The sequence below is a fragment of the Bos javanicus genome, chromosome 10, assembly GCF_032452875.1.
Source record: "Bos javanicus breed banteng chromosome 10, ARS-OSU_banteng_1.0, whole genome shotgun sequence".
NCBI classification, from domain to species: Eukaryota; Metazoa; Chordata; class Mammalia; order Artiodactyla; family Bovidae; genus Bos; species Bos javanicus.
The window spans coordinates 43,793,287-43,818,327 of NC_083877.1; positions in this window are offsets into that span (position 1 = coordinate 43,793,287).

Genomic DNA, 25,041 nt, shown 5'->3' on the forward strand with positions numbered 1-25,041 from the left:
TGTTGGAGAAGATTCTTGAGGGTCCCTTGGACTGCAAGGAGATCCAACCAGTCCATCTTAAATGAAATCTGTCCTGAATATTCACTGGAAGGACTGATGCTGAAGCTGAAGCTCCATTATTTTGGCCACCTGATGGGAAGGTGAAGAAGAAAAGACCCTGATGTTGGGAAAGATTGAAGGCAGGAGGAGAAGGGGATGACAGAGGATGAGATGGTTGGATGGCGTCACCGACTTGATGGATATGAGTTTGAGCAAGCTCCAGGAGTTGGTGATGGACAGGGCAGTCTGGCATGCTGCAGTCCATGGGGTTGCAGAGTTGAATACAACTGAGCAACTGAGCTGAACTCTTTGAGATGAAGGACTACATATATTTCATCTTAGTTGAGTTTCTGTGACATTGCCAGTGATCAATAAGTGTTTGCTGAAATGAATCCATGTATCTGAGGAGTAATTGTTGGCTTGATCTTCTTATTCAATCCAAGATATAAACACGTGCTAAAATGCAAGGTGGTTGTTGACAAAGAAAGGGGGAGGATGGGGGCTCTCTGCTTATGATAATGACATATAGAACTAGTTGGACTGTACTGTTCCATCTGCAGTCGAAAGGGCTGGTTCGGCCAGCAGGAGCACGTGGCAAACTTGCCTACCCGCTGCGGCTAAACCAGGCTCTTTTTTACAACCAAAACTGCCAAATATCCTGATTATGCAATAAGATTGGGGCAGGAAACAAGCCCTAATGCCAAGTTACAGATTTAGGGAAAAGCTGCTTTTGAATTGGGTTACCTCAGCCAGTTTGATGTATGTTTGATCTTGACATTCTCTCTCACTTAAAAATACATGAAGGAAGGTTACTGTCAAGAAAAAGGAGTACAGTAAGTCTGAGAAGGCTTGTTCAAACTAGTAGCTTATCCCGGGCACCAGGTAATTGGGGCAAGGTAGGCAAACAGTGGATGTAGTCCACCCTTAGAAACACCAGTTGCCGGTATTAATCAGAGCAGTCCATCTTTTAAGTCTCATTAAAATGAAGATTTATGCCTGCAGTCTTTATGTAGCAGATGTCTACCCCTCAATTGCTGTCCCCAGCTGTGGCCATGATCACGCACAGGCAGGGTTACAGTCCAGAGAGATATGCATGACTTCAGAGGGAGTTTCCCGGAGTGTTTTTGGCAAGAGGGCCAGGGCTGGTGGGAAGGGTGAGTCTCTCTCTGTGGCATTCAGCATCTGGCAGTTGGCCATCGTTCACTGGGAGGTTCCTGGAGAGAAATAGGAAAATCAGTCTTCAGGGCAGTTCTACAAAAGGACATGTGGTGAAGCTGCTGATTTTGAGATTCCACCCAATGAGAAAGGAATCTCTGAATACAATTAATTTTTCCTTCATGGCATATGTGGTTATCAGACTAGACCATGGCATCAGTGCTGCTATAGAACAGTTTCAAAATCACACACAAAAAACAACTGGCCCATTGTTCCAGGGTATGCTAAGTGGCTTCAGTTCAGTTCAGTTGCTCAGTCGTGTCTGACTCTTTGCGACCCCATGAATTGCAGCACGCCAAGCCTCCCTGTCCATCACCAACTCCCGAAGTTCACTCAGACTCACGGCCATCGAGTCACTGATGCCATCCAGCCATCTCATCCTCTGTCGTCCCCTTCTTCTCCTGCCCCCAATCCCTCCCAGCATCAGAGTCTTTTCCAATGAGTCAACTCTTCGCACAAGGTGGCCAAAGTACTAGAGTTTCAGCTTTAGCATCATTCCTTCCAAAGAAATCCCAGGGCTGATCTCCTTCAGAATGGACTGGTTGGATCTCCTTACAGTCCAAGGGACTCTCAAGAGTCTTCTCCAGCACCACAGTTCAAAAGCATCAATTCTTCGGCGCTCAGCTTTCTTCACAGTCCAAATTTCATATCCATACATGACCACTGGAAAAACTATAGCCTTGACTATACGAACCTTTGTTGGCAAAGTAATGTCTCTGCTTTTGAATATGCTATCTAGGTTGGTCATAACTTTCCTTCCAAGGAGTAAGTGTCTTTTAATTTCAGGGCTGCAATCACCATCTGCAGTGATTTTGGAGCCCCCCAAAAGTTTTTCATTCTCCTCTTTCACTTTCATCAAGAGGCTCTTTAGTTCTTTTTCACTTTCTGCCATAAGGGTAGTGTCATCTACATATCTGAGGTATTATTGATATTTCTCCTGGCAATTTTGATTCCAGCTTGTGCTTCTTCCAGCCCAGTGTTTCTCATGATGTACTCTGCATATAAGTTGAATAAGCAGGGTGACAATATATAGCCTTGACATACTTCTTTTCCTATTTGGAACCAGCTTCAGTATGTCCAATTCTTTGCGACCTTAAGGACAGTAGCCTGCCAGGCTCCTTTCTCCACGGGCTTCTCCAGGCAAGATTACCGGAGTTGCTTACCATGCCCTCCTCCAGGGGATCTTCCCAACCTAGGGATTGAACCTGAGTCTCTTAGGTCACCAGCATTGGTGTGCAGGTTCTTTACCACTAGCACCACCCAGGGCAGGCCATCTGGAATAGAAGGAAGCCCTGTAGTCCCTGATCTGAAATCCTGACTTGGGCATGCTTGTTGGTATCCAAAAGTGAAAGTGAAGTCGCTCAGTCATGTCCGACCCTCAGCGACCCCATGGACTGCAGCCTTCCAGGCTCCTCCATCCATGGGATTTTCCAGGCAAGAGTACTGGAGTGGGGGTATCCAAAGCGATCCCCAAAAATGTCATCAAATGATCATAGTTAGACTCAGTTGAATTAACTTTATTATTGTTAATAAATACATATTATAAAGCAAAGAACAGAGATGTCTGATAGAGGCAACCATCATAGGATGATGGTCAAAGCCTGGAAGTCAGGGACATTGATGGAATTCAATCCCAGTAAAACAGAAACTCACAGCTGGACAATTCCCCGGGTCTGATGGGAGCCACAAACTCTAAGAGTGCAGAGGAACAGATGGCAGCACTAGTAGGTCCGATTCTGATTTCTTCTGCCTGGAAGTCTTCTGCTTTATCTCAGCTGGGGATTTCAGTTCTTCCTGATGCCAGTGATTTCCATCTGGGCCTGTGGTGAAAAATAAACCTCTGAACCATTAAGATTTGTAAAGCTGTTAGCAGTTAAGGTGTAAAAAGCTCTCGAGATGTATCTGTGCATGTGATGCTTGTCTGTTTTGTGTGAAAACAATCAGACTTTTGGAGAAAATTCAATATAGGTATAAAATTGAAATCTCTCATGCCAAGACCCTGTGATTTATTGTCCCAGAAATGAAGTAAGAATGTAATGACATAGTGATGGTGAAAGTACTATTTTGAAGATTGTAATGTCACTAATGAAAAAGTTGGCTTAAAACTCAACATTCAGAAAACGAAGATCATGGCATCTGGTCCCATCACTTCATGGGAAATAGATGGGGAAACAGTGGAAACAGTGTCAGACTTTATTTTTCTGGGCTCCAAAATCACTGCAGATGGTGACTGCAGCCATGAAATTAAAAGACGCTTACTTCTTGGAAGGAAAGTTATGACCAACCTAGATAGCATATTCAGAAGCAGAGACATTACTTTGCCAACAAAGGTCCGTCTAGTCAAGGCTATGGTTTTTCCTGTGGTCATGTATGGATGTGAGAGTTGGACTGTGAAGAAGGCTGAGCGCTGAAGAATTGATGCTTTTGAAGTGTGGTGCTGGAGAAGACTCTTGAGAGTCCCTTGGACTGCAAGGAGGTCCAACCAGTCCATTCTGAAGGAGATCAGCCCTGGGATTTCTTTGGAAGGAATGATGCTAAAGCTGAAACTCCAGTACTTTGGCCACCTCATGCGAAGAGTTGAGTCACTGGAAAAGACTGATGCTGGGAGGGTTTCGGGGCAGGAGAAGGGGACGACAGAGGATGAGATGGCTGGATGGCATCACTGACTCGATGGACATGAGTCTGAGTGAACTCTGGGAGTTGGTGATGGACAGGGAGGCCTGGCGTGCTGTGATTCATGGGGTCGCAAAGAGTTGGACACGACTGAGCGACTGAAATGAACTGAACTGAATATTTCTTGTGCAGCCCTCTCTTGGGAAATATATGGGAAGAAATTGGAATTAAGTTCTTTGAGTTTTAAAACTTGAACAACGAATTATAATACAATGTAAAGGGTTCAATATTAGACACAAATCTAGAATGACAGAAAACCAGAGCAGAAGTCATCAGCCAGGGTGGACTTCTTGCTGATCCAAAATGTTCTAGGACCACCAAGATGGTCTCTGACCATTTTCTTTACCCTAAGGAAAAGCAGCCACCCACTTGCTTTGCACAGCATCTGGTAGCTCCCCCCAATAAAACTCAACAACAACAAAAAATTGGTCCATACATCCCATTGAGAAGAAAGCAGAGCAGACACAGGGGACTTGTCCCTGGGTTTTACTGCTCCTTCCAGAGTCCAGGAGGTAGGCTGATAGTGAACTGGGAAGATATGAGCAAATGTCCTTTCTAAGGAGGTCAGTACCACAGAAAAACATGAACCTCATATTTTCAGATACTTAGACTTTCCAAGGGATTTGAAAATTTTAAGTTTTTAGATGAGGTCTCCTGACTTTTAAACACTAGTGTTGAAAAAAATCATGTAGGTCAAATAAACCATGATTATGGGGCGGATCTAACCTGCTGGCTGCCAGTTTTCATTCCAAATAGATGTTTGCATTCCAAATAGAGTTCCATGAATGTCTGTTGAGTTCTACCTGTGCTAGGCAAACGTTTTCCTAGGTGTTGCCCAGGATGTGCCTGTATCTCCTTCTGGCAGTTCACAGTCCAGAGGGAAAGAAAGACCAACTGGCAAATCTGAGTGCACTGTGGGCAGTGGTCTGGGGGTTGGAGGGGCAGCTAGCACACGTCTGTAGACTGTGCGTGTCACAGAAAGCCACTTGGCGGAATGATGCCAGAGGAGTTGAGTCTTGAACCTGAGTTGAATGTTGAATGTAAACTAGGTGAGGAAGGCAGTTGGGGTAAAGAGATAAGGGCATGGCAGGAAAAAGTCATAGGAAGAACCGAGGGTGAGCAGCCTGCACTGTGGAGACACCCACACAGCTCAGTGAGTGACATGAGGTGAGGCCAGGGCTGGAGGGACCAAGGAGGACTCTTCCATATTAACATGTTTGGGCTTTACCCCAAGAGCGATGGGTAGCCCATGGAATATTTTGAGCAGGATAGAGATTTGGTGAAATTTCTGTTTGAAAATTCTCTTCAGCAGCTATGTGGAGCATGAATCTAAAGGGGAAGAAGATTGGCATCAGAGATATACTTAGGCATCCAGGGGGGTAAAACAGGCAAGAGATAGTAAGGGTGTGAGCTTGGGGTGGAAAGGAGAGTAGGAATTTGATAACTACTTAGGAAATGAAATTGGAAGGACATGGAGATTGAAGAAGTGAGAAGAGAGGACAGAGATCAAGACCCAGATTCTAGACCTGAAGATGGGTGGGTGGTGTTAGGGGCCATCCCCGCCTGCCTAGGACTGTCCTATTAAGACTGAGAGTCCCATGTGCTGGGAAGTCCCTTCGTCTAAGGAAAATAGGAATGACTGATTACTCTAGTGATGGTTCTTCAACTACAGGAGGAACAGTAGAAGACATAGGTTGGGGAGATAGTAGGTTGATTTGGAGCATATTGAATTCGGAGTGCCCCTGGACATCCAGATGAGGGTTTCCAGCAGGCCCTTGGAATATGAGTCTGTAGCTCAAGAATGGGAGAGTTTTGACCTGGAGAGAGTGGATTTAGGCACCACCAGCATAAATAGGGATTGTTTGGGAATACCATGAAAGTGGGTTTAATCATCCAGGGAATTTCTGTAGAATAAAAAGGGAAGTAGATCTAGAATGAAACTCTGGATAATGAAACATGAAAACTCCAACATTTAAGGGGAATATAGAGAAAGAAGGGCCTGTAAAAGAGGCTGAGAAGGAACAGTTATAGGGGTGTAAGGAGAACAGATTGAACATGGAATCTGGGAAGAAGAGTGAGCAGAGTGTGTCTCAGTGTATGAGCAGTCATCAGGGTCAGAGGTAAGACATCCAGTACCATGAGGAGAGAAGACTGTGCCTCAGCTGATGATCTTAGCTGATGCCCTCTCAGTGGTTTGGTGCATAGAAGCCAGGGTTACTCCTGGGAAGGAATATATGTAAGATCAGAAAATGGAGACAGTGACTACTGTCTAACCACTTAGAAACTTGAGGTAAAGGGAACAAGAGAGGTAAAACAAAAGGCAGAAGACCATGTGTGGTCGAGGGGAAATTAGTTTCTTTGAGATGGGTAAGAACTGAACAAGCTTATAAACTAAGAGGGGAAAATTGGTAAAAAGAAGAAAATTAAAGATACAATGGGCAACAGAGGTAACTGGATCAGGACCCATGGGGAGATGAAATGATATGGAATGGACTCAAAGACACAAAGGAAGAGACTGGCCTTAAACATGGGGGAGAAGGATATTACCACCCAGGGACTGTGGCAGAGAGAGCAGGCTAGGATGATCCTAAAGGAAAGGAGGAGTGTCTGCCTGGAACAGGGAAGGCACAAAACAAAGGGTTGTGCTTAATGTCAGTAAGGAAAGAGTAAAAAGTGAAGAAGTATTGAAGGAAGTGATGGAAATGTTGAAGATGTACCTTAGCCGCTACTTTAGAAGAATGCATATAGTTAAAGGAGTCAGAGTATTTTCAGGTAATAGTAGACAAACGATTTTTGGAAAATTTCAGAAAAAGATGTCCAAAAACTGACTAAACACTTATTATTTGATTGAGAGGATTATATACAATTGTTCCCTTTAGAATGAAATGATCTGTTGTTGTTCAGTCTCAGTCATGTCTGACTCTTTGCGACCCCATACCAGGCTTCCCTGTCCTACATAATCTACTGGAGCTTGTCCAGACTTGTGTCCATTGAGTTGGTAATGCCATCCAACCAACTCATCCTCTCTCATCCCCTTCTCTTCCTGCCTTTTATCTTTCCCAGAAGCAGGGTCTTTTCAAATGAGTCGGCTCTTTGCATCAGGTGGCCACAGTATTGGAGCTTCAGCTTCAGCACCAGTCCTTCCAGTGAATGTTCAGATTTGATTTCCTTTAGGATTGATTGGTTTGATCTCCTTGCAGTCCAAGGGACTCTCAAGAGTCTTCTCCAGCAACACAGTTCAAAAGCATCCATTCTTTGGTGCTCAGTCTTCTTTATGGTCCAACTCTCACGTCCATACATGACCACTGGAAAAATGCTTGACCATATGGACCTTTGTCAGTAAAATAATGTCTCTGCTCTCTTTTTAATATGCTGTCTAGGTCTGTCAGATTCAAATAGCATCCATTCATACGTTAAAGAGATTGGAGTACCAGACTACCTTACCTGTCTCCTGAGAAACCTGTATTTGGGTCAAGAAGCAACAGTTAGAACCAGACATGGAACAACTGACTGGTTCAAAATCGGAAAAGGAGTATGTCTAATTGTATATTGTTATCCTGCTTACTTAACTTATGTGCAGCATACATCACAAGAAATTTCAAGCTGGATGAATCACAAGCTGGAATCAAGATTTCTGGGAGAAATATCAACAACTTCCCTGGTGGCTCAGCTGGTAAAGAATCCACTTGCAATGTGGGAAACCTGGGTTCAATCCCTGGGTTGGGAAGATCCCCTGGAGAAGGTAACGGCTACCCACTCTAGTATTCTTGCCTGGAGAATTTGATGGACTATAGTCCATGGGGTTGCAAAGAGTTGAATATGACTGAGTGACTTTCACTTTTCAGATATGCAGATGATACCACTATAATGGCAGAAAGTGAAGAGGAACTAATGAACTTCTTGATGAAAGTGAAAGAAGAAAGTGAAAAAGCTAACTTGAAATTCAATATTCACAAAACTTAGATCATGGTATCTGGTCCCATCGCTTCATGGCAAATAGATGGAGAAAAAGTGGAAACAGTGACAGATTCTATTTTCTTGGGTTCCAAAATTACTGTGGAAGATGACTACAGCCATGAAATCAAAAGACATTTGCTCCTTGGAAGGAAGCTGTGACAAACCTAGACAGGATATTAAAAAGCAGAGACATCACTTTGCCAAAAAAAAGGCCTGTATAGTCAAAGCTATGGTTTTTCCAGTAGTTGTGTACAGATGTGAAAGTTGGACTGTAAAGCAGGCTTAGTGCCAAAGAATTGATACTTCTGAATTGTGATGCTGGAGAAGACTCTTGAGAGTCCCTTGGACAGCAAGGAGATCAAACCAGTCAATCCTAAAGGAAATCAATCCTGAATATTTATTGGAAGAACTGTTGATAACGCTGAAGCTCTAATACTTTGGCCACCTGATGTGAAGAGCTGACTTATGGGAAAGACCCTGATACTGGGAAAGATAAAAGGCAGGAGGAGAAGGGGGCAGCAGAGGACGGGATGGTTGGATGGCATCACTGAGTCAATGGACATGAGTGGGGCAAGCTCTGGGAAATGGTGAAGGACAGGGAAGCCTGGTGTGCTGCAGTCCATGGGGTTGCAAAGAGTCAGATATGACTTAGTGACTGAACAACACACTGTTATCCACCCCAAATTGATATGTTGAAACCTAATACCCAGGGTGATGGTATTAGGAGGTGGGGCCTTGTTTAAATCATGAGGGTAGAATCCTCATAAATGAGATTAATGCCCTTATAGGAAAAGACACCAGAAAGCTCCCTTGCCATTTCTACCATGTGAGAAAGTAAGCCCTCATCAGACACCAATTGCAATTTCCAGGACTGTGAGAAATAAATTTCTGTTGTTTATAGGCCACTCAATCTGTGGTGTTTTTGTTGTAGTAGCAGAAAATGACACATACATACACACACAAACACACACTCATGCACACATACACATACACACATACACACCTTATATATAAACAATTTACTACTTGCTTGGACTCCAAAATAGGGATTAAACCTCTAAAACTATTGTTTTCAGACATAATCAGGCTGAAGAGAAGTTTTTCTAGTTGGGAAGCCAGTGCATAAGTACAGAAAAGCAATAAAAAAAATCTCTTTCCATTTAAACTTGTGTATTCAGTTAGGTTCAATTTAGAAATCATTGAGAAGTCACTCAAATCCAATATTGAGACACATGCTTTGAGAGGAAATTATGGAAGGCAGTCAAGCAATGCTCTGCTCCTTGATAGTCTGTGGGTGAAGCCATTGCAGCATGAAGTGGATAAGTGGGGCCGGTGCTCCGCCAGCAGCCAGCAGGGTGGTCTCCAAGCTGCCCCAGTGAATCATCCTTGCTCGCAGCCAACACGGGGAAATGCCATGGCATTTCACTAGTTCTGCTTATTCTGCTCAATGACTAGGAGCCACGTGGATGATGCTTTTCAGCATATGAATTTACCTTCTGCAGCTGCTTTTTTTTTAAAGTAGTAAAACAATTTTTTGCTTTTTTCTTTTTGTTTTGCTATAAAAGGAATATATGCCCTTTGTAGACATTTTGGTCAATGAAGGAAAATAGAACAAAGACCAAAATATCCCCTCTATGTGGAGTAGTGTTCACATTTTGGCCTATTTCCTTCTTGTCTTTCCAATGTGGTTTTCAGACGACAAAGACTGGACTCTTCCTTTCTGAGAAAAGCAGATAATTCCAGGACAGGAAAATCCTCCTGGCAGAGGCACCAAAAAATCCTGGTCCTAATCCCAGCTCCACCAGTGTGGAGTTTGTGGTCTTGGCAGCTGCCAACCCTCCTGAAGCTACTCAGCAAATTCATGAGAAGGTGACATCAGTTGGCTAACCTCTAGAGCTTCTTCCAGCACACAGATGTGATGGGCCTGTGATGGCCTGATTCCCCAGAAAGGTGTGCTTTTCTATATGCTTTCTTCTTGGGCAGTTAGAGCCTCCCCTCTGAAATTCAGAGTCTGCTGAAGCTGTGACTGAAAGACTCAAAGGCATTTTCAAGTGATGTGATTATGCTCCTTTTTGTCAAATCCTAGAAAATTTTAAATAGGACAACTGCTTTACAATGCTGTGTTGGTTTCTGCCACACAACAATGTGAATCAGCCATAAGTATACTTATATCCCCTCCCTCTTGAGCTTTCCTCCTACCCTACCCCATCCCACCTCTCTAGGTCATCACAGAGCACCAGGCTGAGCTCCCTGTGTTATACAGAAGCTTCCCACTAGCTATCTATTTTATACCTGGTAATGTATATATTTTAATGCTACTCTAATTTTTTTTAAAAAGCATTGAATAAAGATGCATTTCAGTGTAGGGCATATATCAGATATATCATAGAATCTCTAATGACACAAGGTTTATGACCAGCCAGTTAACCACATAAAGCCAGTGGCCGGCTTTATTCTAGCTAATAATTGAATTAAAAAGTCAAGGATTAATTAAACTGAGTGAACTCCGGGAGTTGGTTAACTAAATCTGGTTCAGAATTTCTCAAACTGTTTTCTTAGAAAAAAGAGGCATTCTCTAGTAAAAGAGAGTAGTGGTCAGGTAAGTTTAGGAAAGATTCCTATAAACCAAATGTAATGGGCTTCTTTGCTGTACAACTTCTTACAACCTGAAATATGCTTAAGTGCATTGAGACTACCAAGGAGGAGATGAACTCTGCCTCCTGGTTAACCTGATCATCGAAGTGCTTTGTCAAGGCAGCGTGATTCACATCTCAGGAGGAGTAATTCACATCCCAGGAATATTGGTATTCCATGGAACACAGCTTGAGAAATACTGTTGTAGCTCCTTTTCAGTTCAGTTCAGTTCAGTCGCTCAGTCATGTCCAGCTCTTTGCGACCCCATGAATCGCACCACGCCAGGCTTCCCTGTCCATCACCAACTCCCGGAGTTCACTCAGACACACGTCTATCAAGTCAGTGATGCCATCCAGCCATCTCATCCTCTGTTGTTCCCTTCTCCTCCTGCCCCCAATCCCTCCCAGCATCAGAGTCTTTTCCAATGAGTCAACTCTTCACATGAGATGGCCAAAGTACTGGAGTTTCAGCCTTGGCATCATCCCTTCCAAAGAAATCCCAGGGCTGATCTCCTTCAGAATGGACTGGTTGGACCTCCTTGCAGTCCAAGGGACTCTCAAGAGTCTTCTCCAACACTACAGTTCAAAAGCATCAATTCTTCGGTACTCAGCCTTCTTCACAGTCCAACTCTCATATCCATACATGACCACTGGAAAAACCATAGCCTTGACTAGACGGACCTTTGTTGGCAAAGTAATGTCTCTGCTTTTGAATATGCTGCTGCTGCTGTTGAGTCGCTTCAGTCATGTCTGACTCTGTGTGACCCCATAGACGGCAGCCCACCAGGCTCCCCGTCCCTGGGATTCTCCAGGCAAGAACACTGGAGTGGGTTGCCATTTCCTTCTCCAATGCATGAGAGTGAAAAGTGAAAGTGAAGTCGCTCAGTCGTGTCTGACTCCTAGCCACCCCATGGACTGCAGCCCACCAGGCTCCTCCATCCATGGGATTTTCCAGGCAAGAGTGCTGGAGTGGGATGCCATTGTCTTCTCCATTTGAATATGCTACAGATTCTCAAAGAAGTACCTTTTTGAGGCCTCTTTCAATAACTATATGTGAATGCTGTAGTCACTGTGGTGGTATCCTGAGCTGAGTTTTTAAAGCCCATAATCCCCTTCATCTTTTATACTCTATGTTCTAAGTTTTGAAAGTTCTTGTGTTTGTAGGCCAGTATTAATTTTCTCAGATGCATGTTTATCAACTCGTGCTAACCTGTGTGTAACACTGTACCATCATTGATTTTTGCCTCTGTGCACCTATATGATCTTGGGTGATTCATTTAATGCCTTTAAGTAGGGTCAGGTGACTTAGGCTGGGGTCCAGGAGCAGCAAACACTGGGTGGGGAACTGCTTCAGGAACTGGCAAGCTCAGTGTTAAGATTCCCAGGATTTGAGGATGTTAAAGGAAAAGCAAAGGTCAGGGAATCCTGGTTGGGGGAGGGAAGAGGTGGGGAAGGATGTAAGGCAGAGGCAGAGGGATCTGAGCTGTCTATCCTAATGTTGGGCTTTTCTGAGTCAGGTTGTTGCAAAAAAGGATCTGCAGAGGCCTCATCATCAGGAGGAAAGTTAGGGGTCAAAGTTGAGGAGTAGTCTTGGGCTTCTTGGGCCTGATTGACCTGTCACTTTCTAGAAGAGCAATAAACAGGCTGGTGCAGTAGTCAGGCTGTACCTGTAGATATGTGAGCTAAGGATCCAAGGAGGGAAGCAGTTCCATAACAAAAGTTGGAAGTTTTCGATTTGGGGCAGGCAAGGGTTGGGGGGGGGTGCCCCTCTGGGCAGGTGTTTATTTGTACCTAATTCATCATCCTTTGAGAATATTTATAGACTGTACAGGCCTTTTCTAGATAGGGTTTGAGGCCAGCCTGAAGTGAAATAATGCTACTACCAACATGAAGTACTTAGCAACAACATGTATATATATATATATATTTAATCAAAAGTGTCTATCAGTGTTTTGGGACATAGTAGAAAAAAGAGGCTTCCACAGATAATTAGTAAAAATAAAAATTATTCTTGACTCTCCCTCCAACTCCTCCATCCTCTCTTCCTATTCTGTTGTCTCTTCCCTGCCTTTGGCCGTGAACTCGCCTCCCACTTCTCTAACTCTGGGGAGAAGTGTGTGCTGTTTCCCAAGGGTCTTGACTCACTTTCATGCCATTTTTGCTGTTATCTAGACCTTTAGATTGATCATATGCTGTGTGCTGTGCTAAGTTGCATCAGTTGTGTCCAATTCTTTGCAACCTCACGGACTGTAATCTGTCAGTCTCCGCTATCCATGGGATTCTCCAGGCAAGAATACTGGAGTGGGTTGCCATGCCCTTCTCCAGGGGATCGAACCCGCATCTCTTATGTCTCCTGCACTGGCAGACGGGTTCTTTACCACTAGCAGCACCTGGGAAGCCCCTTTGATTGATCACAGCCCCTAAACAACCAGACTCTCTGGCTTTGGTTCCTGAACTCCCTGCATCCCTTTCATCCTCCCACCAACTTCGAAGACCTGCTGTGTGAGTTGGACATGGGGCATGAGATGAGCAAGGCAGACATAGCCCCGGACCTGGGTCATAGACCTTCCGCCTCCTGTTCCCCAGGCTCTTGGAGTCATGGGATGTGTTCCAGGCTGCCTGACCCCCTGACCTCTGGCCTGCCTTGATCCAGCCAGTCTGTCCTGTCTTCCTTCTTTATTTCACTTCTGACTCTGCCCCAGGGCACCTGCTCCTTCATTCCCTCCCCATCAGGTCCTTCCTTTGTCTTCCACCTCCTTTCTCTTCCCTCTGCTTCCCCTCTGTACTAATTGTAGTCTGTTCACAGTTCTCATTGAATTCTAGAATTCCAGCTCATCCTGCTCTCCCTGGCTCTGCTGGGCCTCTGCTAATCTCACCTGTCTTGCTGCTGAGGATTTGTGGTGGGACCTCATTTCCTGGACAGAAGGGGCTCTGTCTGCCAAAGGGGATTCCATTATGCCTTCTGTTCCACTCTAGGGAGCAGCACAACCAGCGGCTGGCTGATTTTATCACAGGAAGTCCATTTCCAGGGGGCTTATTAATTCAGATAAAAATGTACAGAAAGCTTCACGAATTCCAATTTGTTAGGTAAAATATGTCTGAACTAAAGCATTAACATGCCTTAATTATAAGGTATTTGAAATAAACTATATAGCTCAGATGGTAAAGAATCTGCCTGCAATGCAGAAAACCCTGGTTCAATTCCTGTGTTGGGAAGATCCACTGGAGAAGGGGTAGGCTACCCACTCCAGTATTCTTGGGCTTCCCTGATGGCTCAGTTGGTAAAGAATCTGCCTGCAATGCAGGAGACCCTGGTTCAATCCCTGGGTTGGAAAGATTCCCTGGAGAACGGAATGGCTACCCACTCCAGTGTTCTGACCTGGAGAATTCCATAGACTGTATAGTCCATGGGATTGCAAAGAGTCAGATACAACTGAGTGACTTTCACTTTCACATACATATATATGTATGTATATAAATATATATATACAGACACATATGTATATACACATGAATTTAAACTTAATAAAGGAAGCTGTACAAAACACTAGAAATACAGTAGAAATGGAAACAGTGTGGACGTGGGGTCTGGAGAACTGGCTTTCTGGGCCCCACTCTGCCTCTAGCTGTGTGATCTGAGGCAAGTCACTTCATTTCCTTGGACTACAGTTCTGCAATCTCCTTTCCCTGCAGTGAAAAGAAGCATTCCGACTATATATAATGTTCCTCCATTTTATAATAACAGTTGCTTGCCATAACTACAAAAATGAACCAGCTAAACCCCTTTGGAACCTTCACAAATAGACAAGTGATGGTGCCGTACTTTAGAGTTTTTGCTGCAGTAATAATTGAAAACCTACAGAAGCAATTTTTAAAAAGGCTATAAATCTTCAAGTGTGTGATGATTAGGAAGAAGCATGATGAAAGAGAGGGTGCTATGGTTGCCAAACCATACTAATTTGATGAGCTACAAGTCCCTGTTACTTCAGTTCCTTTCTTTGTACTACATTTATTAAAGCACTTTGGGAACCTTCTATTTTCCATTTGAAGCTAATGATACGGTAAAGAATTAAAAAAAAAAAGTTCTCCATTCTCTACCTTACAAATGGGCTTCTTGAACATCCATCATTATTAAATATCACAACTGGATTGTGCTTTATAAAATGCCCTGGTCATACAGTAGGGCCCAGTTGTTAGGAATTGGGCAGGTTGTACTGTAGCTTCTCACTATAATCAGATGAAGGCCCTAGTCAATGGGTAAAACAATATCCCTTATGGGAGTGTTCGGTAGGGCAAAATGGCTGATTTATAAAAAACTTGAATGCTTTAACGTAGAACAGATGTTTATTAATGTGAAACAAATGGATGAAGTCATGAATATTTTGTAAATCATGGACTCATGTAGCCGAAGACGACCTTGAATGTTTGGTCTGGGCTTGTTCTGACATCTGCTTGGGTTCTAACATGATTGTTTGTTTACTAACCTTCCTAAGGTGCCTTGGAATGTGGGCCAGATAAAGTGGATAAAAAGGAGACTTGCGGTCTATATGAATAACTCGATTCCTTTGTTTAAAAAATTCAGCTGTTCAGTCTTTGACCTATACTGCTTCCTATGCTGTAATTCTTAATTTTTGAAGAGTGAAAGAGAGTTGTGTTGGTATGATATGAGAGATCCCTACCAGTAACTCATTGCCCTTCCTTTCTTGCATGGCCCTTTTCCCATCCCCTCTCCCCCACTCTAATCTCTTATCTGTCTAGGGAAATGTTTGCCAAATGACTGATTAGACTTCCACAGTAAATTGCATTTTCTGGAGATGATCCTGATAGCATTTTCACAGCTTCCATGGAAGGTTCTGAGATTATGTATCTTATCTTCATACTTCTGGTATCTTTAGTCTAAACCGCCTGGTATCTCTAAGGTTTAAAAAAATTTTTTTAGCATGTTTTAAATGGACAATCCTTTGAAGTTAGGGGCACGGTGCTTCCCTGGTCTTTATAAACCCAGTCAACACCACAATATCTTGTGGTATTTTTCCAAACCACTTTCCAAACCATTAGTGATGCAATTCCAAAACCACTTGGATGATTGATTATTTATAATTAGGAAAACTAGAAGATAAACAATATGAAAACAGAATTGAAAGGGAATCTGAACTGTGTTCTAGTCTGCATACCGATTTTTTTTTTTGGCTTGGCCTGGGGTTGCGTGAGCAAAAGATAAGTCACATAGTGTTCAATTGTACCCAGAGTAGCCATCCCCTGGGATGGACTTTGATTCACAAGCCATGATGTACTCTTGGTCTTTTTCGAGATGTCTGCAACTGTTTTAGCTGCATAGAGAGTTGGTGATGGAAATGAAGAGGTGTGTTACTGAAACACTCAGGCTCCCTGGTTCTGAAACCATGGCTGTGACTGTGGAGCTTGGGCTGCCAGAGAGAATGAAAGAGCTCCCTTTAGCAGGGATGCTAAAGGGATGAATGAACATATCATCCCCAGTCCTCCTTCCTCATCTCTGCAGGTCACACAGCATCTGAGGTGCACAAAGCAATGTAGGGAAGCACTGAATGGGGCTTGTAACTGGCTAAATATTTGCCCCCCTTGCTTTTTTTCTTTTCTAATTAATTTTTTTATTGGTGTATAGTTGACTGACAATGTTGTATTACTTTTTGATCTACAACAGAGTGAATCGGCTGTACATATATCCACTCTTTTGTAGACTCTTTTCCCATATAGGTCATTACACAGTATTGAGTAGAGTTCCCTGTGCTGTACAGTAGGTCCTTATTAGTTATCTCTTTATGTATAGTAGTGTGTGTGTCTCAATCCCAGGCTCCCAACTTATCCTTCTCCTCTCCCCTCCGACCCCGTAACCATAAGTTCGTTTACTACATCTGTAACTCTATTTCTGTTGTGCAAATAAGTTCATTTGTACACCCGCCCCCCACCACCTTTTTAAGATTCCACATATAACTTCCCTCCTTACATTGACACTCATATCTATTTATAACTGAAATTCATTGGTTTTGCTTTGGTTCCCTGTAGCAGCAAAGAGCAAATATTACTTTCTCTGACAATCCCTTACTCTCCTCAGTCTTCCATTATTATTTTTCTGCTTCTCATAATCTCTCAAAGATGACTGTTAGTGATTCTGAAATTCCTTGAGGCCCTGTAATCCAATTCATACTGGCCTGGATTCTTGAGGCCACTTGAAGTGACTAGGCTGTCTCTCACTAGCTCAATAGGCAAGAGCCTATCTGAAACTGATATTCCCTCTTTGCATTGTTTGTTTTACCTTCTTTAGGGTTGAACACTGGGCTGCCTTGTTGAATAGCACAGAAGGAAAAAACCACTGGGCACTTCTGCTTTCTCTCTTCCCTCCTTTATCACTACACCAAATTCCCAAATGAAGTTCTTTGCTTTTGTCCTCACTTCAGATATATCTTGAAAAAGCAATTAATGGCTCCTTTAAAAAAAGAAAAACAAGTCTTAGACAGATAATGCTCATCTTTAGCTTTTGTGACATTACTTGAACAAGTTCATGCTAAACAACAAAAATGGTACTAGGAATACTATACGTAGCTTAAATACTCTTGTCTTTCTGTTAGTAGAATTTGACACCCTAAGTGTTTCACTCAGTGTTATATCATGAGAGTCTCCCCAAGTCATCGGAATTAATTTGTATATACTGTGTTCACTCATTCCATTAATACTTATTGAGCAGTTACTATGTGCCAGAAACTATTACAAATGTTGGGATGCATTGAAGAAAACAATAGAGACAGAGCTTAGTGTTAGAAGTTACTAATTACATAGATGCTTAACCATAATAGTGCCACAAAGAAAATAAATACATGTGGATCATGAGAGAGACTGGATGGGGGACACTGACCTAGTCTGGCATGTAGAAGAAGCTCATTGGAAAAGACCCTGATGCTGGGTAAGATTGAAGGCAGAAGGAGAAGGGGACAGCAGAGGATGAGATGCTTAGACAGCATCACCAAGCCAATGTGCATAAATGTGAACAAACTCCTAGAGATAGTGGAGGGCAGAAGAGCCTGGCCTGCTGCAGTCCATGGTGTCACAGAGCTGGGCACAACTTAGCGACTAAACAACAACATTCAAAGTTCAGTCTTTCAACTGATGTAGATTCTGGAGATGTTGATTAGTGGTCTGTGGTAAGTACAGAAATTGAGGATTAAATATTTAAAAACCTCAATGAACATGAGTTTGAGCAAACTCTGGGAGATGGTGAGGGACAGGGAGGCCTGGCCTGCTGCAGTCCATGGAGTCACAGAGTCAGACCTAACTGAGTGGTTGAACAACAACAATGGCAATACGATTATGTGATTTTATGTTAAAAAACTGGAATATGTATGTTGTCTGTTACTTTTTCATTTTTCTCTAGTAATTCATTATTTTTTTTAATTTAAACAGCAAAAGTGTTTGTTCATGATACATTGGGAGGGAAAAATAAGTCCTCTCTCAAACATAGTTTGCATGAAAGCTAGTAGAACCCCCTTGCTCAAATTTTCTTTAATGGATCCAAAGTTCCCTAATGCTATATAATGATTTTTTTCCCCTTTCTCATGGGAAACCAATGGAATTAGCAAATTTTAAGAACATACATGTATATTTAAGCCACACAAGATCTGTGAATTCCTTTCCCAGAAAGATAAAGCACACCTATTGCAGCAACTGGGGCATGTGTTGTTTAACGAATTTCTGTGAGAAATTTCTCAGTCTAGGAATTGTGTTGCTTGCTGCTTTATTTTTGCCCTTAGACTATAGCATGTTACTTAACCACTGAACTTTTGTACGTTGAGACAAAGGAGTTATGGTTACATGACTTATGATTAGATGCTACTACTCCCATTTATTTCTTTCCAGGAGAAGTAATGAAAGATGTCAAAAAACTTTCCACCTCTGAAACCTTTTTCCAGTTGTGTCCATAGAGTTCAGCTATGGGTCAGAGGCTGCTACCCTTGTGTCCACATCCCCAGTAACAGAGACCAGAACTGTTTAGACATTTGATATAATGAAGAAATCTCACAGTAAGCCCTGAAGCCACTGTGTATAATACCTGCATGGCATTTAGCACCATACTGGATGGAAAATAAAAGGAACTACAAATGATTTTTTTTGTTGTTGTTATTTTGTCTTAAAAAAATGAAAACTAGACCTAGCTCAGAGAAAGGGCTTATCCATAATATTGAGGAGATATCCAACAGATGAGAACTGTGTTTTGTTAAACATCTGCCTACCATCAGTTTGCTGGTCAGTATAAAAATAAAAGTTTTTGTTTGCTTTTGCTCCGTTTGCATTAAAATAAAGCAAGGTGTAAAGTAATGAATGTCAACTCCGATGTCAGACAGCCTGGGTGTAAATCCTAGACTCTACATCTTACTAGCTGGTGACCTAGTTTAAGTTACTTCCCTCCCAGTGCCTTTTCCCAACAACATATTGAAGATAATAACAGTAAAAAACAAATCCATGTGAGGTAACTAACACACACTGTTCTGAACACGGCATTCAACAAATGTTAGCTGTTCCTGTTTTCATGATAAAACTCATAAGAAGAAATTCTGTTAAAAGGATGAGGAGGAAGGAAGGCAGTGAAGGAGACGAGGAGGGAGGAAAAGAAAGAAGAAAAGAAAGGTCACAAGGCAATCAAAGAACATGGGATGTGGATCCACATGACTTGGGCTTTGGGTCTGAGCTCGCCATTCCCTTGAGTGTGTGATCCAAGCAGTCATGTGACACAGCTGAACCTCGGGGCCCTCTTCTCGTCTGTAAGTGGAATGGTATCAGTAATATCTGCCTCACAGAGTTGTCGTGAGTGGAGATGAGCTGATATATGATTAGGACCCTTGTGAGTGATAAGGAAGGATGATGAGGGTGTGGTTATGTGTCTCAGTGACTCTTCCTTTGGCAAGGATTTTCTTAGGCATGTGCCTGCTTGAACTGGCTTCTGGAGGAGCTGGATCCTTGAGTTTGGGGCTTTGGGCTGGGCCTTCCCCCTATTCTGGACCTATGTGCAGCAATTGTTCATTGAGATCAAATGTGTAGACCCCACCTACCTGGGTGCTGGCAATGGAGAGGTGAAGATCACTGCTGGATATCAGTGTGTGTGTTTTCTGAATTGCTTCATCAGAACAATGTGCCTATAAATGAAGAAAAGCTTCATCTGGGCCATTCTGCTTTTGGTTTACCAGTGTAACCTTCTTAGGAAATGGAATTGGAGATTGAGCTATAAGTCAAGTTTCTTTACAAAAAAAAGAAAGAAAGAAAGGCTGACTGATGAAGAAACAAGTTGAAAACCCAGAGGCCAAGATTTCCAGTCTCATTTGTGCCATGACTTGCTGAGTGGCATTGGGCAAGTAACTTAATCACTTTGAAGCTTCATTTCCTTGTTCACAATATGTGGCATGACAGTACTAACCTGCCTTGCTAGTTTACTATAAAAATACAATTTAATATTTGCCATGTCTTTTTCAGCACACACTGCTTCCAAGACTACCTGGTTTGGGATAAGTTGGAAATAAAAAAAGGAAAACTCTTCCTACTGCACATCAACTGTATTCACAAGAATATTTTACTCTTTTCTATATGAATTTTCCAAATTTGCTGGGATATTAAGTGCAGAACTTTCCCAGCATCATCTTTTAGGATCTGAAATAGCTCAGCTGGAATTCCATCACCTCTACTAGCCCTGTCCATAGTAATGAGTGCAATTGTGCAGTCGTTTGAGCATTCTTTGGCATTGCCTTTCTTCAGGATTGGAATGAAAACTGACCATTTCCAGTCCTGTGGACACTGCTGAGTTTTCCAAAATTGCTGGCATATTGAGTGCAGAACTTTCACAGCATTATCTTTTAGGATTTGAAATAGCTCAACTGGAATTCCATCACCTCCACTAGCTTTGTTCCTAGTGATGCTTCCTAAGGACCACTAGACTTCGCATTCCACAATATCTGGCTCTAGGTGAGTGATCACACCATCATGGTTATCTGGGTCATGAAGATCTTTTTTGTATAGTTCTTCTGTGTATTTTTGCCACCTCTTCTTAGTATCTTCTGCTTCTATTAGGTTCATACCATTTCTGTGTTTTATTGTGCCCATCTTTGCATGAAATGTTCCCTTGATATCTCTAATTTTCTTGAAGAGATCTCTAGTCTTTCCCATTCTATTGTTTTCCTCTATTTCTTTGCATTGATCACTGAGGAAGGCTATCTTATCTCTCCTTGCTATTCTTTGGAACTCTACATTCAAATGGGTATGTCTTTCCTTTTCTCCTTTGCCTTTCACTTCTCTTCTTTTCTCAGCGATTTGTAAGGCCTCCTCAGAAAACCATTTTGCCTTTTTGCATTTCTTTTTCTTGGGGATGGTCTTGATCACTGCCCTCTGTACAATGTCACAAACCTGCATCCATAGTTCTTCAGGCACTCTATCAGATCTAATCCCTTCAATCTATTTGTCACTTCCACTGTATAATCACAAGGAATTTTATTTAGGTCATACCTGAGTGGTCTAGTGGTTTTCTCTACTTTCGGAAACCTCAGCAGTGGCCACAGGACTGGAAATGGTCAGTTTTCATTCCAATCCCCAAAAAAGGCAATGCCAAAGGATGTTCAAACTACTGCACAATTGCACTCATCTCACACACTAGCAAAGTAATGCTCAAAATTCTCCAAGCCAGGCTTCAACAGTATGTGAACCGTGAACTTCCAGATGTTCAAGCTGGATTTAGAAAAGCCAGAAAACCAGAGATCAAATTGTCAACATCCGTTGGATCATCAAAAAAGCAAGAGAGTTCTAGAAAAACATCTATTTCTGCTTTATTGACTATGCCAAAGCCTTTGACTGTGTGGATCACCACAAACTGTGGAAAATTCTTAAAGAGAAGGGAATACCAGACCACCTGACCTGCCTCTTGAGAGATCTATATGCAGGTCAGGAAGCAACAGTTAGAACTGGACATGGAACAACAGACTGGTTCCAAAGAGGGAAAGGAGTATGTCAAGGCTACATATTGTCACCCTGCTTGTTTAACTTATACACAGAGTACATCATGTGAAATGCCAGGCTGGATGAAGCACAAGCTGGAATCAAGATTGCCAGGAGAAATATCAATATCCTCAGATATGCACATGATACCACCCTTATGGCAGAAAGCAAAGAGGAACTGAAGAACCTCTTGATGAAAGTGAAAGAGGAGAGTGAAAAAGTTGGCTTAAAACTCAACATTCGGAAAACGAAAATCATGGCATCCAGTCCCATCTCTTCATGGCAAATAGATGAGGAAACAATGGAAACAGAGACTTTATTTTGGGGGGCTCTAAAATCACTGTAGATGGTGAATGTAGCCATGAAATTAAAAGACACTTGCTCCTTGGAAGAAAAGCTGTGACCAACCTAGACAGCAGCAGAGACATTACTTTGCCAACAAAGGTCCCTTTAGTCAAATCTATGGTTTTTCCAGTAATCATAGGTCTGAAAGTTGGACTACAAAGAAAGCTGAGTCCTGAAGAATTGATGCTTTCCAACTGTGGTGTTGGAGAAGACTCTTGAGAGTCCCTTGGACTGCAAGGAAATCAAACCAGTCAATCCTAAAGGAAATCAGTCCTGAATATTCATTGGAAGGACTGATGCTGAAGCTGAAACTCCAATACTTTGGCCACCTGATGCAAAGAGCTGACTCATTGGAAAAGACTCTGATGCTGGGAAAGATTGAAGGCAGGAAGAGAAGGGGACAACAGAGGATGAGATGGTTGGATGACATTACCAACTCAATGGACATGAGTTTAAGTAGGCTCTGGGAGTTGATGATGGACAGGGAAGCCTGGTGTGCTACAGTCCAGAGGGTCGCAAGGGGTCAGACACGACTCAGCAACTGAACTGAACTGATATGAATTTTCTCAGTTCCATTCTGTTAGCTGGTCAGTAAAGAATACTACCCTGGGCTTCCTTGGTGGCTTAGATGGTAAAGAATGCAGGAGACCTGGGGTTTGATCCCTCAGTTGGAAAGATACCCTGAAGAAGGAAATGGCAACCCACTTCAGCGTTCTTGCCTGAATCCCATGGATAGAAGAGCCTGGTGGGCTACAGTCCAGGGGTTGCAAAGAGTTGGACATGACTGAGAGACTAACATCAACTGACTGAAAATATTTCTTCTGCCTCTAAAAGCCTTGCTGTTTCCACATTAAAAATACATGACCCCTTCCCCAAATAATAAAAATAAATGCCCAGAATGAGTCCACAGGAAAGATTCTGGGAGGCTCTAGGGAAACATTGAAACAGAAAGTGGTGTTGACAGTGCCAGAAATTCTTAACAATGGTCTTAAATTGGTATCAGTGAGAAGTCCCAGTGAGCATGCTGCACACAGACAGGCTTCTGGGCTTCTAACTCCTCGCTCTCCACCAGACGCATGGATGGCCTTTGAAGAGGGTGTATTGATTCTCTGCCCACAATAATCTCTTGTACTTCAATATTAAAATCATTTTTTCCTTGAGGTTTCATTAGAGAGCAGTTATACTATTAATATTTATCTCTGCTCCAACCAAACCTCAGTTTTAATGACAGTGAAGGAATTAAGTATGTGTAAACCCAGCACAATGAGAACAGAAGAAGAAACAACAGCAGAGAAGATACATTTTTGGAAGACAGAAAAAAGAGGAAGTGGTATCTAGCTTGGAACAGAGAAAGCAGAATGTGTGTTTAAAGCCAGCTAATTTGTGCTGGAGAAAGGCTGGAGAATTAGACAGGTTTTTCTGAAGACAGGGAAGCGGGTAGAGCTGTGAGTAGGTTAGCAAAAACTACCCCCTCCCTTAGCCTGTGCAGCTGACCTTCCCCATCACAGCCAAAGGCAGGGATCCTACACTACCTCAAGGCGTGTGGTCTGAGTGGCTCAGAACTTGGGAGCTTCAGACAGAACGTGGGGTGGTAGTGAGATGGGGGTGGGGGGCAGTCTGTAAACAAGAAGGAGGAGCTGCAGAAGGATCTTACCACCTCATCCAACTTGATATCAGAATGCTGGCAGCCAGGGTCAAAACGTGGAGCAGGAGGCCAGAGGATTCCTCTCTAGGGAGATAGGCAAGCCCAGGAGAACTGGCCTGCAGAAATTGAAATTTAGGATTCCCCAACAAAACACTGGATCTCTGCTAGATCATTAAATGAAGAAATCTACTTGCGATTAAGCTCATCTTTTGCTACACACACAAAGCTTCCAATCAACCAAAATTAAAGTTACCATTCCACCAGAAATTAAAAGAATGACAATTTTTAAAAAGAAACCAAAATAAAAAGGAAAAAAAGAAACTGAAAGATGGAAAACAATGTAAGGAACAGTTGGAAAATAGGAAGAAAAGTGTAATTAACATTCTTAGAAAATTAACACATATTATCATTTGGTGAAAAAGAAAAAAATGCTATTTTAATTTTTTGACCCACTAGAATGGTTGTTTCTGGTTTTATTCTTGCCACATTATAAATTTATTTCATTATTATGGAAAATACACTGCATATTTAAAATATACAGTTTGACTTTGAAATCTGTAGCACACATGAAACTGTTGTGACAGTCAAGAAAATGTATATTTCTATCAGTCCTAAAAGTTTCCTCAGACTCTTTCATAATTCTGTTCTTTCTACCCATATCTCCAGGTAACCATGATTTTTTTTTTAACTGAAAGTGTAAGTTGCACTTTCTAGAATTCTAAGTAAATGGAGTCACACAGATACTCTTTCTTCGTCTGTTTTCTTCCAGCATGATCATTTTAGTTCGATGATACTACATTTATCAACAGTTTGTTCCTTTTGATTGCTGGAATATTTTCAATAATATGGATATCTATAACTTGTTTACCCATTCACATGTTGATGGACTTTTGGGTTGATTCTAATTCTGGGCAATTACCAAAAAAGTTGCAGTGAACATGTTTAAGCCTTTGCATAGACATTTGTTTTCATTTCATTTTGGTAAATATCTAAAAGTGGAATGGCTGGTTGTTTGGTTAGTGTTTGATCATTTCAAATTGTTTTCCAAAGTGGTTGTACTTTTACATTCTGTCAACAGTGTATGAGAGTTCCAGTTGCTCGACATCCCTTCCAGCACTAGATATGGTCAGGATTTTAAATTGTAGTCATTCTAATATGTGTGTAAAACTTCACTGAGGTTTTAATTTTCATTTTCCTGATGAATTATGATGTTGAATATCTTTCCATGTGCTTACTGGCTATTTGAATGTCATATTTAGTGAAATGCTTGTTCACATCTTTCATCCACTTTTAAAAGTAGGCTGTCTTGATATTGATTTATAAGAATTTTTTATATACTTTGGGTACAGACCTTTTATATGGGTTGTAAATATTTTCTTGTATTTGCATATTTAACTGCTTCTTTTGAAGAGCTGCTGCTGCTGCTGCTAAGTCACTTCAGTCGTGTCCGACTCTGTGCGACCCCATAGCCAGCAGCTCACCAGGCTCCCCCGTCCCTGGGATTCTCCAGGCAAGAACACTGGAGTGGGT